Below are 13,531 nucleotides of genomic sequence, written 5' to 3'. Positions count from 1 at the left end.
TTGATGGTTGAAAGAACATGGTTCAAACTATCTTGTATTGTTGATTGGAGAACTCAAGTCAACTATTGTAATTGTTTAACAGTAAACGGGGAAGTTCTTGAGGAGACAGATTTTATCCAATGAAGTAGAGATAAAAAGGGTAAATGTAATTGTTTGTTTGATGAAAGTAATGTTCTATACCATTAAGTTCTTTAAAGTTATTTATATTTATTCTGGAGATATATTTATAAAATGTGTGTTATTTATTGAGATTTTTATTTTTGTTTTGGAAGGTGACAGTTGTGAGACAATGACTAAGAATAGATGTACAAATTGTGTGGGTGTGCAATTATATCAGCTTGTAATTATCAAATTTCTTTGATAAAGTTATGTTGCAATATATGGCAAATGGTTGTAAAGTCCAATATATAAAGTTAAAATTAAAATTGAGCCACTTTAAGACACACAGAAAACACTTAAAAAACGGGGGGACGAAACAGACATTAAATTTAAAAAGGGGAGGATTTTAAAAGAACTACATCTCTTACTTGGAGACAATGAGTTTTTTATGTTATATATATATCAGATTTTAGAGGTAAACTTGACAAATGTAGGTTAAAGTGTGTTTTAAAATCCTCCCCTTTTTAAATTTAATGTCTGTTTCGTCCCCCCGTTTTTTAAGTGTTTTCTGTGTGTCTTAAAGTGTCTCAATTTTACTTTTTACTTTATATATTGGACTTTACAACCATTTGCCATATATTGCAACATAACTTTATCAAAGAAATTTGATAATTACAAGCTGATATAATTGCACACCCACACAATTTGTACATCTATTCTTATTCATTGTCTCACAACTGTCACCTTCCAAAACAAAAATAAAAATCTCAATAAATAACACACATTTCATAAATATATCTCCAGAATAAATATAAATAACTTTAAAGAACTTAATGGTATAGAACATTACTTTCATCAAACAAACAATTACATTTACCCTTTTTATCTCTACTTCATTGGATAAAATCTGTCTCCTCAAGAACTTCCCCGTTTACTGTTAAACAATTACAATAGTTGACTTGAGTTCTCCAATCAACAATACAAGATAGTTTGAACCATGTTCTTTCAACCATCAATTAATAGAGTACCGGCATCATTTATTTAACTTTGTATCGTGACCTGAAGATGCTTTGCATATTGTAGAAAGCGAAACCGGTCGTCTGATTAGTTAAATTAAATTGATTGTGAGTAAGTCTAATTTATTATTTCGTTTACCTTTTGTAAGAATATTGTTTTGTCTAAAGATGCCTCTACAAGAATCTCTAAATTTCATTTTATACATTATCCTAATAGCTCTCTTCTGAAGTACGAATATCTGCTCTAATTCAGAGGTACAACCCCAGACTTCAATGCCCTATTTGGCTATTGAGTAAAAATGGGCAAAGTATACTGTTTTTAATATTGATGTATGAAAGAGACGTGAAAGAATTCTAAATGCATAACATGCGCTACTTAATCTGGATTTCAAATTAGAAATGTGGTTTGACCATTTACAATTACTGTGTAGAAGTACCCCAGCAACTTCGTGCAGTCTGTTTTATCTATTGCCGCTTCTATAGTGGCTTGATGGTTTAATAAATTTATTTGACGTGAAAATCATATACTTTGATTTCTCTTCATTCAAAACTAATTTGTTGGATAAGAAATAACTGTTGATGGTGGATAGTATCTGCGTAGTTTTATTTTGCAAATTTTGATCAGACGTTCCTCTGACTAGAATGTTGGTATCATCCGCATAACTGATGATGTTAACCCCAGTCAGTGAATTAGTTACCAAAGCTATATCATTAATAAATACTATAAAAAGTATTTATTAATGATATATATACTCATCAAACTGAGTGACACAAGAGCTTTCAAATGATGTATCACATGCTAGATATTGTGATTTACTAAAAATTTCAATAAAAAAACTATCACAATTTGGAAAATTACAAAAATACATTGATCCTTTCGAGTGCTTTCCATAAAAATGGGATAGTACCAAGGTATTAGTTTTTTTTACACACTCGTCATTTAACATAAAACGCTCGCGCCTACCAAAAGGCACCACAGAATCGCAAAAACTATAAGAACATACTGAGCGGCATAAGGGTTTTCAAATGAGGTATTACTTGCTGATGTGATCGCATTTAAAATTATTTTACAAAATGCAAAATACAAAAGAAAACACAATGTACCGAGATGCCTTAGTTCAGTTGATCGAAACAGCATTGATTTATGTATTATGGTTCAGAAAATAATAGTTGGTGCACTGTATAAATAATGCGATGGTTTTTATCGCAACTCTTTAACATAAACTAATCACGCATGCTATTATTTGGTATTAATTAACTGTGTTTGAAAATACCCACTAATTAGGTAAAAAATTTAATAATTAAATGGTAATACGCAAATGAGCAAAATAAACGTAAACAACTGAGAAAAAAATTTGTATAATGTGCAATAACCACAATGATTCAATATTTCACAACTTTATTTCCCAGGTTGTGTTTAATGTATCTAAAATATTATAAATAATTACTTAGACCTAAAAAAAAATGGAATATTAAAATGTCGCGTTTATGAAGGTTTATATCCTTTTTTTTAGGAAAATTGAAGAATATAAGTATTCACTCCTAATTAATAAAGGGTATACGAGAAACGAAAGGATCTAAAGTCCGAGTAGCTATGATGATTGCCGAGCTCCGTCGCGGAAATGGCACTTAAAGAAGATAAGAGGAACAAAAGATATTTTCAATGAGCGCAAGTAAGTCAGCGATGGATATGTCCATTAATTCGGAAACACTTATTTGAAAAATTATTACAGAAATAATAAAATTAACAGAAATCTTTTGTGACGAAGTATATCCTTTTTCCAGAATGCCACGTAAATAAATTCACAGAAAAAATAGGCATATATTTAAGGCAAACAAATTCATAACAAACTTCTGTGTAGCCTTAAAACATGTAAAAATTATCGTTAATTATGCTCAGTGAGTAATGGAAAAGATAAAATGTGGATAATGGAAATGGATGCACAAGGAACGACGGGTTAGGTGGTAAAAAGGTCAAAACTAGAGTAGGATCAATTTCTCGAGTTTTCGGCTACAGCTAATTTCCATCTGATATTAAACACCTGTTGAATGATCTAAAAATGGCGAATATAAGGTGGCTTTAGAGGAGACAGTACAGAAAAGATTAAGTGAATCTAATTTAAAACTAAGAAGACTTGCACAAAAGTCTGGCCTAAGGGAAGATTACAAAATAGTGCGATTGTAAACTGTAAGAAACCACGTTAATTGGTAACTCTGTAACGATATAGCAACGACATTAATCGTCTAACTCTAAACCATTAAATGATCATCTTTGCGTGTTTAGGTGTCAGGCTGAATGATATCTACATATGCCATGCAGAGAGACGACCGATTTGTTAGTGAATCTGTAATTTGCCACAACATCGAACAAAAAGTCAAGAAAAAAAAACCTTGTAGCTTGTAGGGTTATGGCTAAGCCTTAGTCAAAAACCTGAGGATGAGGTCCTTCTGCATGCAGTATTAGTCCGGAGTATACAGTAGTTATTTTAATATTAACGCGGGACTGCATATCACTCACATTTCTCGAACATTTAAATAAAATTGAAGTTATTATGATTTAAGGAATACCAAATTAAAGTTATGGAGTCCCCATCTAAACCTCATTGAATATTTGTGAGATACAGTTGATCGGAACACTCGAAATAGCCCTACTCTATCATAGACCATTAGACAACTCACTGATATTTGGTTGGAGTAATAGTAAGGAATATGACAGGAGCATATCCGAAAGCTTATTAGAAGTTTGCCTTGGCGGTATATCGCAACAATTAAGGTTAGAGTGGGTTCGCGCTCACACAATACACACACAAACGTGTGCTATGGTACGCATGAACGTTGTTAAGTTGTTCACACAAATAAAATCTTGTCTTTGTTGTATCGTAAAAAGGAAAAATGTAATGAGAATTTAAATTCTATTTAATAATGTTCCTTAAAGTACTCTAATTGCAGAATTTTATTTTCCTTTTTATAAAAATTTCCATTAGATACCACAATTACGTACCTAGTATTTGAATGTATATAGGGTGTGGTATTAGTGCGATGATGTACATTTACTCATTTGTCGTAAGACATACGAAAAAAAAAATAATTTAGGTAAAATTTGCAGCATAAATAATAGGACCATACTTCAAAAATATTTTCAAATATTCAGGGCCACCCAAATTAAGAGGGTGGAACAAACTTATATATTTTTTATAACGGAACACCCTGTATATTTTTACATTTTTGGACTCTTCCTGAATTTTTCGTTTTTTCAGTATAAGATTTATCAGTGTTCTACGAGGTAATTTAAAAGATAATTTCGTTTTTTCATGAATTTCGTAGCAAAATTAACACCCTGTAGAATTGAAGAGATGTGACATCAAAAAATATATTTATGTTCAAAAGATTTTCAATTGTCCATTGTCTACAAGTATTAACATAGCGAAATATTTAATTTTTGTATACAGGGTTAGTCGAAAATTGGAATAAGTATTTTCTGAATTTTATTAAATGACACACCCTGTATTTCAGTATTGTACTGAAATGTTATCTTATGATACTTTATTTTTTATTAATCATTCCCTATAACTAACTACTTTAATTTGTGAGTTATTCGTGATTTTTTGGGCCAAACATTAATTGCAACAAAAATTAGATGAAATTTTATTAGGTTGGCCGTAAAAAAATACATAATAATCTAGACTGATCGTTAATTTGTTAATATTTAATAAGATCAAAATACCTAAGTAGTTAAAAGTAAAGTGACGTTTATTATACAAATAAAATTAAATGTAAAACAAAATATTTACTTAAAAAAAAAATAACAAAAAAATCATTGAATTTATAATAAATATCCAAAATGGCCTCCGCCAATATTCAGTCGCAAGCGATCTTCAAAAAAGTGACTTACACTTGTTAATACATTTCTGTTTACTCTCATACATTCATTTCTAATTCTCTTATTTATATCTTCTTTAATTGTAGCTGGTGTTTATACATTCTATTCACTTTATATTTTATTTGGCCTCAAAAAATAAAATCCAGCTCTCCAGCTAAAATTCTGGAGATCATGGATGCCACCTTCTCGCTTCTTTCCTTCCATAGCCGCATTCTCTCACGTAAGTTCAGCGGTACTACTTAAAATAATTCCGGCAATTCGTTGTCAAAAAGATATAGATACATTTTTCCGTTCACATGATTCTCAAAAAACAAGGGTAATCTGACATAATTTCCAGGAATTTCAGCCCAAACATTATATGATTATGTTGTTTGACTACCGTTCAAAATATGGTGTTAATTATAGTTTATTTTTATGAACGAGAGAGTAATTAGAATAATTTTAACTGGTAGCTCCGACCACTCCATGGGCGTGCTCAAGATTAATTGAAAAATTACTTTGAATAATTGTAAAAAATAAATGAATTATTTCAGTGTTATAAAGTGTTATGTGTATGTAAACAAAAGTGACCTCTTTTATCACACACTATATTAGAACTGACTGGCCTACATTAAAAAGGGTTTTAAAAAATTCACATTTTTTTTAATTTTTAAAAATTACAAAAGAGAAAAAGAGTTTTTAAAACCGTCTAAGGTATGTTAAATAGATGAATAAAAATATTAATATAAAACTTACAGCTACTTGTTACAAATCCAAATCAGATTCAGAAGATGAACTTTCAGAACCAAGATTTATAATAACTGGCTCGATCATTTTATCAGTAATATTGTCCAGCTTCCACATTTTTTCCTCTTCTTTAATAGTGTGATTTACTGCCTTTTCCCAGTTTTCAGGTTTTACATTATTTAAGGCCTCCAAAAACAACTGTTTAACATCATGAATTTTAAAAGTGGTATTTTTTCTTGAAACTTCACTCTTTATCTGTGCCCATACCAGTTCAATCGGGTTTAATTCACAATGATATGGTGGGGATCTAAGTACTGTCATTCCACGATTTTTGGCAATTTCATCAATTTTGCATTTTTTAAATTTTTCTTTATGAAGGGCACACAACGAATAAAGTTCCTTTCTTATAGATCCGGGATGGTACGTAATATTTTTTGAACTCAGCCAATTCTGCAAGTCTTTTTTTAACCACTTAATTGTGGGCAGTCCTTCTATAAGTCTGGAGTGATAACTTGCATTATCCATTACTATTACACAGTTCTTAGGAAGAAGATCTATCATTTGTTCGAACCATTCTTGAAAGACATCAGCGTTCATGTCTTCATGGTAGTCACCGGTACGAGTTGATTCAAAAGTTAATAAACCACCTTCAACAAAACCGTCTGAACTGCCAATGTGTACTATTATCAGCCTGCGTCCCTTTCCTGATGGTGGGTTTAAACCAGTAGATAAGTTATTTACAAAAGCGTGCCTTTGACTTGTAACAGTTTCATCCTGCCAAAATTTATTTGGTGTATGACCCTCGTTGATCCATGTTTCATCAAGATAAAATATTTTTCTTTTTTGGTTTCTCATTTTCTTTATGGTTCTTAGAAAATGTCTTCTCCATATGACAATATCGCTTCTTTCTAATAAAATAGACTTTCTGGGATTCTTTTTCCAGCGGAAGCCTATTTCTTTTAAAAGTTTCCATAACGTACTTCGACTCATTTCTGGGTAATCCTTATCATCTCGAACTGAGACAAGAACTTTATCCAATGTTGGAAATTCTTGTCTAAAGAAGAATTCAAGCACTTTCCGTCGAAGTCCTTCTTTAAAATGATATTCTATTTGAAATTTTGGTTTCCCTGGAGCATTACGTGGCATTTGAAAACTACCACATTTCTATTCTTTAATAACTCTGTAAATCGTAGATTTCCCAACACCAAGTGTACTGCTAACTAACTCAACGGTCTCATCAACACTTTCACATAAACGTTTGTCTGTAAATGATTTAAAACAATTAAATATTAATGTTTTTTCATTAACTGTTAAAGGACCAATTTTTCGGCGTTTACACGGCACTTCCAAATTTTCCATAGCACTAGTATACACAATAAACTGCACCTTGCAACTGAAGTACCTACTTTTAGTGAACTGTTAAGAATTTTGAATACGCCACTTGGACCTTCCTATATACAAAATGGAAAAACTCACTATCACATTTTCTGTGGAATAAGTTTAGAAGGTAATTATCTAGTCAATTACTGTCGTAGATTCCTGGAATTAAAGAATTAAATGTTTGATTGTTGAAACCCTTACTTCGTGGAATGCACTCATTTCAGATAAAATAAAACGTTTTATTTTATCTAAAGAATTAAACTTTATTTTGCAAATAGGCAAAGAATTAAACTTTATTTTGCAAATAGATAAAATAAAACGTTTTATTTTATCTAAAGAATTAAACTTTATTTTGCAAATAGGTAGGTACTTATTAAACTTTTATTGGTTATATATAACCAATAAAATAAACATCTTACATTTCTTGCAAATTCATTAGTACCTGTTAACCTCCATCACTCCGACACTGGCAACCTTATTTAGGGATTAGTAACCCTCACAACTATTGTATTCTATTCTGCTCCAACCTTTATACCTGGTGGTCATACTCAATTTAAAATTGTTTTCCTATATACTTCTGTAAACTTGTTGACAAATATCTGTTTTTCATTGAGTCACCCGTATCAACAGTTTAGGGATTTGCATACATAATTTATTGTTTTATTACTCTCTCATACATAAAAATACACTATAGAAGTTGAGTGATAGTGGAAATTATGTCTGTATGTAATACTATTTTTGTGGAAACTAGCTTCAACTCCAAATAAAATGTATTACAAGAAAAATCCATCATTCTGAATTTATTGCTGTGTCAACCAACAAAATTTTACTCTTTTATTATGGTTATCCTCCTTAAGCTCATGGTGTAACTATACAAAACATTGATGCATCTTGTTCTGTTTTAAAATTATTCCTACATTACGACCACTAAGTTCAAAAGCCTGTACAATTTCCCCCGTACTAATATGCGGAGTCTCAGTGATATTAAGGATTACATTTAATTCATTTCCTTCATTTACAATAGTTTTGATTTGATGTCCAGTTCGTTGAAACAATTCTAGTAAACTTTGAAAAAAGCATTTCTTTTTGGTTGTCGTGTATCTGGAAATTGCTGATGATAAATTCTTGTTGCTGGTAGCACATTTTTGTTATACCCTCCTGCCACAAAAACCACATCAATACGTTCCTCCTTAAAAAAATTAGTATTTTGATATCTCATCCAGTACTAACAAGTTAAGGATCAGTCTAGATTATTATGCATACATGATTAGAATTCTTAATCAATAATAAAGTATCATAAAATACATTTAATTAAAATGTTAAAATACAGGGTGATTCATTAAAGAAAACTAAGAAAATACTCAGTTTAAGTTTTGACCAACCCTGCATATCAAAATTAAATATTCGCTATGTTAAAATTTTAGATAATCGTAGACTACATTAAAAATCTTTTGAACAAAAATATGTTTTTTGATGCCAAATCTCTACAATTCTCCAGAGTATTAATTTTGCTACGAAATTAATAAAAAAAATGAATTATCTTCTAAAATACCTCGTGTAACACTGCCACACCTTATATTTAAAATACAAAAACATCGATAAGGATTAAAAAATGTTAAAATATACAGTGTGTAAAAAAAGATGTTTGTCCCAACCTATTAATATGGATGCCCCGTATATTTGAAAATATTTTTATAGTATGGCCCTGTCTATGCTCCCACTTTTACCTAAATATTTTTTTCGACATATTAGTAACTGGACATCCTTCCACTAATGCCGCACATATTTAGTGCCAAAATTCGGAAAATAAAAAAAATATGAAAACCCAAAATAATTAAACAAAATAAAAATAAAAATAAATACCTGTAAAAATTTAGTTTTACTTTCAGTTATCTCTGTAGATTTCCTAGAATTTTTTATCACTAGAAAATCCTACCTCTACTGGGTGTACCTGAAAAAAGAGAGTTTTTTAAAACTTTTGAATTTTTGGTGTTTGATTGTTAGAAAATCAAAGTTGGTGATACTATAAGAATGAATAAAAAATACAACTGTCTTACAGTAATATAAGAAAATCCAAATTAAGTCATAATATATATATATATATATATATATATATATATATATATATATATATATACATTTATATATATATATATATATATATAATATATATATATATAATATGTATATATATATATATATATATATATATATATATATATATATATATATATATATATATATATATGTGTGTGTGTGTGTGTGTGTGTGTGTTTTAAAATAAGTGGAACTGAATTTTGTTCAGCAGATTAGCACAGACAAGAACATGTATTAAACAAATGAACGGGGTACTGTGGGATAGACAGATTACCAGAAATACAAAGAAGAGTATTTATAACACCTTGGTACACAGTATAATGACCTATGGAGCAGATAATTGGGTAATAAATAAACGAAACAGGTCCAAAATCACAGCAACTGAAATAGAGTTCATGAGAAGAAGCTGCAGAGTGACAAAAATGGATCGCATCAGAAATGATGAGATAAAACGAAGAATGGCAGTAGAACAAGACATACTCAGCTACATCGAAGAAAAACGTTTAATTTGGTATGGACATGTGAGAAGGACAGATCATACAAGGTGGATAGCAAAGATTTCGGATTGGAGCCCAATAGGAAGGAGGAAAAGAGGTAGACCCCGAAGATCATGGAGGGATGAAGTGGACGAGGCCATGGAAAGACGAGACTTAAGAGATGGAGAATGGTAGAACAGAAAGGACTGAAGACGTTGGCTGAAAGAAGGAAGGCGGCGACAGCTGTAAAAATCCTTATATAGATAGATAGAGATGAATTTTGTATTCTAACTGGTAAAATACTTTATAATGGCTTTATAATGCCTTACAATAATTTATAATAATAGAGGCCGCAATCAATATTTACAGAGTGTGACATATCAAACTGGGACGAGCGAAACGTAGTTATAAAGTTAATAGTTCCAGTTCATCTTCTACTTATTTTTAAACGTTAAGTGTATGACCTTTATTTGTTGGGAAATATTTAGTCCTATTTTTGATTTCGATTATCAGCTGTCTTTCCATATCTTTAATGATCTTCCTGGGAGCTTTCTACCGTTTTGCTTCCTATCTCTTAAAATTTTGTCTTGTAATTGGTTTTTGTTAATTACCTCCAAAACGCTTCTATTTAGAAAAACGAAAACTGGTACGCTTATTTATCCTCCAGAGTTGAATCGATTTCATTAATTGCAAATTTCTAGTAACGATCATAGGCGTCCGTTTTGTGTAGGTCAACGGTTATTTTAACGTATAACTTTTTTGTCTTTACACCTGATCTGATACACCGTTTTTTAGAAAAATCGATTTGAAAATTGTTCGTCGTCATGAACAAGGCGTCATCTTCAAAGAGCTCTAGCTCCCTTAGGAAGCATTTTCGGACTAGGTGAATTGGGTTAAATTGTCTTAAAGTTATCTGAGGAATCTCTGGTCTTCCTTTGTCAGGACACCCTGTACCTGATACTATAACGGATGGAACCTCCCCCACTCATTAACAATGTATCTCAAAGCCCTAAGGATTCATTTTTATTCTGAATAACATCTGAACCTAAAGTCTCAGTTAACGGGGTAAGTAATATTTTAATTTGCAGTTCTGGTACGGCTTTATTTAATACAATTTTATGCTTGTTTAAATATTGCTTTGCTTCCCTGTCTAAAGTGATATTTTTAATATAGTTTTCAGGTTGTTTTATTTGCATTGCTCATCAAGATTTGTATATTCCTTTCTTTATATTCTTGTTATATAGCATGTTTCCCACATTTCCTTTATTTATGTTTTTGGTCAGCTACTCTTGAGTTGTTGGCATTCTTTATTGCATCAATTGTTTAATTTAGAATTTTGTCAACAGGTTTGAGGTTATATTGTAGCATGTTTTTGGATTTCTGTTTTTTCTTCTTTATTTTCTAGTCGTCCCAGGAAAGCAGGAATCTTTGTTCCACCAGATACTACAGACGACCACGACAAACCAGGATCAGCATATTCAGACCAAACAACAAGTACATCTATCCAACTTTATCTTATGTGACCTTAAGAGATAAGTACTACCAGATAACCGAACTACCTCAAAGAACTCTCGACTGTTCATTAGATGCAAGATTTTTATTTTGTATTACTTTGATTTCATTGTTAAAAAAATAAATCTATTTTTTATATTCTTATTAAATTAAAATTATACCGACCTCGAGAAGACAGAACGATATCGAGAGAAAAGTACAACAAAGTGGAAGCTAAGAACCGTTCAAACACCGGGTATCAGACAACATCAAGGTCTCACTAGACTTCTCCCGGGAGTGAACATTCTCTGCTTAGCTTCTCATGGGACAAAAGTGAAGCAAGAATAAAAAACAAAGAAGCATCATCAGTAATCCAGAAACCATCGAGGTCGATCATAAAATACTTCTGAAGATAAAGGGAAACTACCGATAAGTAGTCAGTAAATATGCGAATAAGCTCAGCAAAAAAGGTCAGTAAGCGAGCATGAGCCTGGCAGTCAGGAAAAAGGTTTAAATAACAGTTAAAACAAGACGCCGATCCGAAAGAGCCTCGGCAGTAGGCGCTAAAACCTATCTAAAAGACACAAAGGTAGATGTATACAAAAGTGATTTTCTCCAAATGCATTTGTTATAAAAATATTACGTTCGGAACACACTAGTTCTCTTTTGTAGTCAAAAAACAGATTTAATTTTATTCAAATTCGCTCGGATGACCGCATACTAATTGTCTACCATGGTTTAAGCAAATGCAGTATTTACCTACTTGTATTATAAAACGATCGTCATGTGGTATTTAAGGGATGTTAGAGGGTTAATTAACTATTTATCACTACTTTACATTTTTAACACTATTTATTTCTATACATTAGGTTCAAGCGTTGTTTCTAAGAGAACGGTTCATTCTACACAAAAAATGCTTATAAACATTTTTGTTTAAAATTATCTCAGCTACATTTTTTATTTAAAACATTTTTTTCTACGTTGTACAGATTCTTGTGCGGTTTTAGGGGGAAGCCCGGGGGTAAAAATGGTAAACTTCTTTGCATATTTTTTAAGGTCCCAAAATTAATACGCTCAGCAAAATTCAGCTTGTTCGTATGATTTTTAGAGGTACAGTGGCATTTTCGTCTCTTACGACTGGAGTAACTATGGATATTATATTTCCGAATATAGTATACAAAAAGTATACAAATACATATCGACAGTATTTTAATTTATTAGTGTCCCTTTAAAGAACAATAATTCATATTTCACGAAATAATTATCCAAACATTTGGAATACCACTTCTACTGACATATTTCATGGTTAAACCGGTAAAGAAAGCGTAGGTGGTTGTTTTCATGTTTTACACGAACTCGCTTTAGGGAAATAAAAACGGATCAGTCTGTAATTAATTTTTAAAACCCATGACCAAAGTTCTACTATTTATATTTTAATAATAAAATAAGAAATGAAAGGTCTAAAAGTATCGGTTTTCGTGTATTATACAAAGTGAGGTTTAAAAGACGAAAAATATACTCTTTTCATTTAAATTTCTTTAGAATTAAGGTTATCAACTTATTAAAAGTTTCTGTAATTGAGCAGACTGAAATAATTCTTATCCACTAATGTTTGTTCGGCCCTCGAATCTTTAGTAATGATTTTACTTTTAAATTATACCATCAACTCTGTTCTGAATAACGCCTTGCATTAAACTGTGGCAGATGTATTGTTTTCAGCATTTTAACTTTTGAGTTCGGGTTAACTTTCTATGTCAGTTTATCTTTATTGTCATTTAATCGTTAGTTGACGGTGTTTCATATTAGTAACTAGAAAGGACTTAAGAGTTAGACAAATCTCAACTTGATGGGTGTTCTGTTTCAAAAAATGACCCAAATCTCAAGAATGCCGACATGTCCCTCCACACATATTCTTATTTTTTATTAAGTATTTCTTATTATTTTATTTTATATTTAATTCTTTAATTGCCGCGTGTGTATGTCTTATATACGTAACCATGATACGGCCCTGTGAGACTTAAGTTAAGGGAAGCGAAGCTACGAGACGACACGCACCTCAGTGGCAGACTTGTATAGATCAGCGCGATAAACACTCCCGTTTTTTTTGTGTAAACTTAACTAGGCAACTTTAAGAATATTCTGCCCCCCTGAGTTCCCCCAGTGCACTGTGGAAGAAGAAGAAGTGTTAGTTCAACATCACAGGTACCGTAAGATTGCATACACACACAATATTGATATTAATTGATAAATTTTACATATAACTTATTTTCGTATAAAAATAATACCAGCACCTAAATAAACAATTATGAACGAGTGTTTCTCTTATAGAATTTACATTTGTACACCGACTTCGTAAAATATTATGT

General features: G+C 31.2%; 1 protein-coding gene across 3 annotated transcripts in view; it reads right to left on the bottom strand.

Moving 5' to 3' along the window:
• The window catches only part of Ypel (Yippee-like), a 316,125-nt gene that overhangs the window by 230,139 nt on the left and 72,455 nt on the right, over positions 1 to 13,531 (bottom strand). Inside the window, exon 2 of one of the 3 annotated variants that reach the window (XM_072529700.1) lies at positions 9,038 to 9,052. The exons of 1 other annotated variant lie outside the window; for it this stretch is intronic. The gene's annotated coding sequence lies outside the window, so the exon portion shown is untranslated. Of the gene's footprint in view, positions 1 to 8,964; positions 9,053 to 13,531 lie in introns of all 3 variants that reach the window. One more of the 3 variants, XM_072529698.1, reaches the window with a different exon arrangement.

This window comes from Diabrotica undecimpunctata, chromosome 4 (assembly GCF_040954645.1).
Source record: "Diabrotica undecimpunctata isolate CICGRU chromosome 4, icDiaUnde3, whole genome shotgun sequence".
In the NCBI taxonomy this organism is placed as follows: Eukaryota; Metazoa; Arthropoda; class Insecta; order Coleoptera; family Chrysomelidae; genus Diabrotica; species Diabrotica undecimpunctata.
Note: the sequence above shows the minus strand (reverse complement) of the source record. Positions and strands in the feature narration are given on the sequence as shown.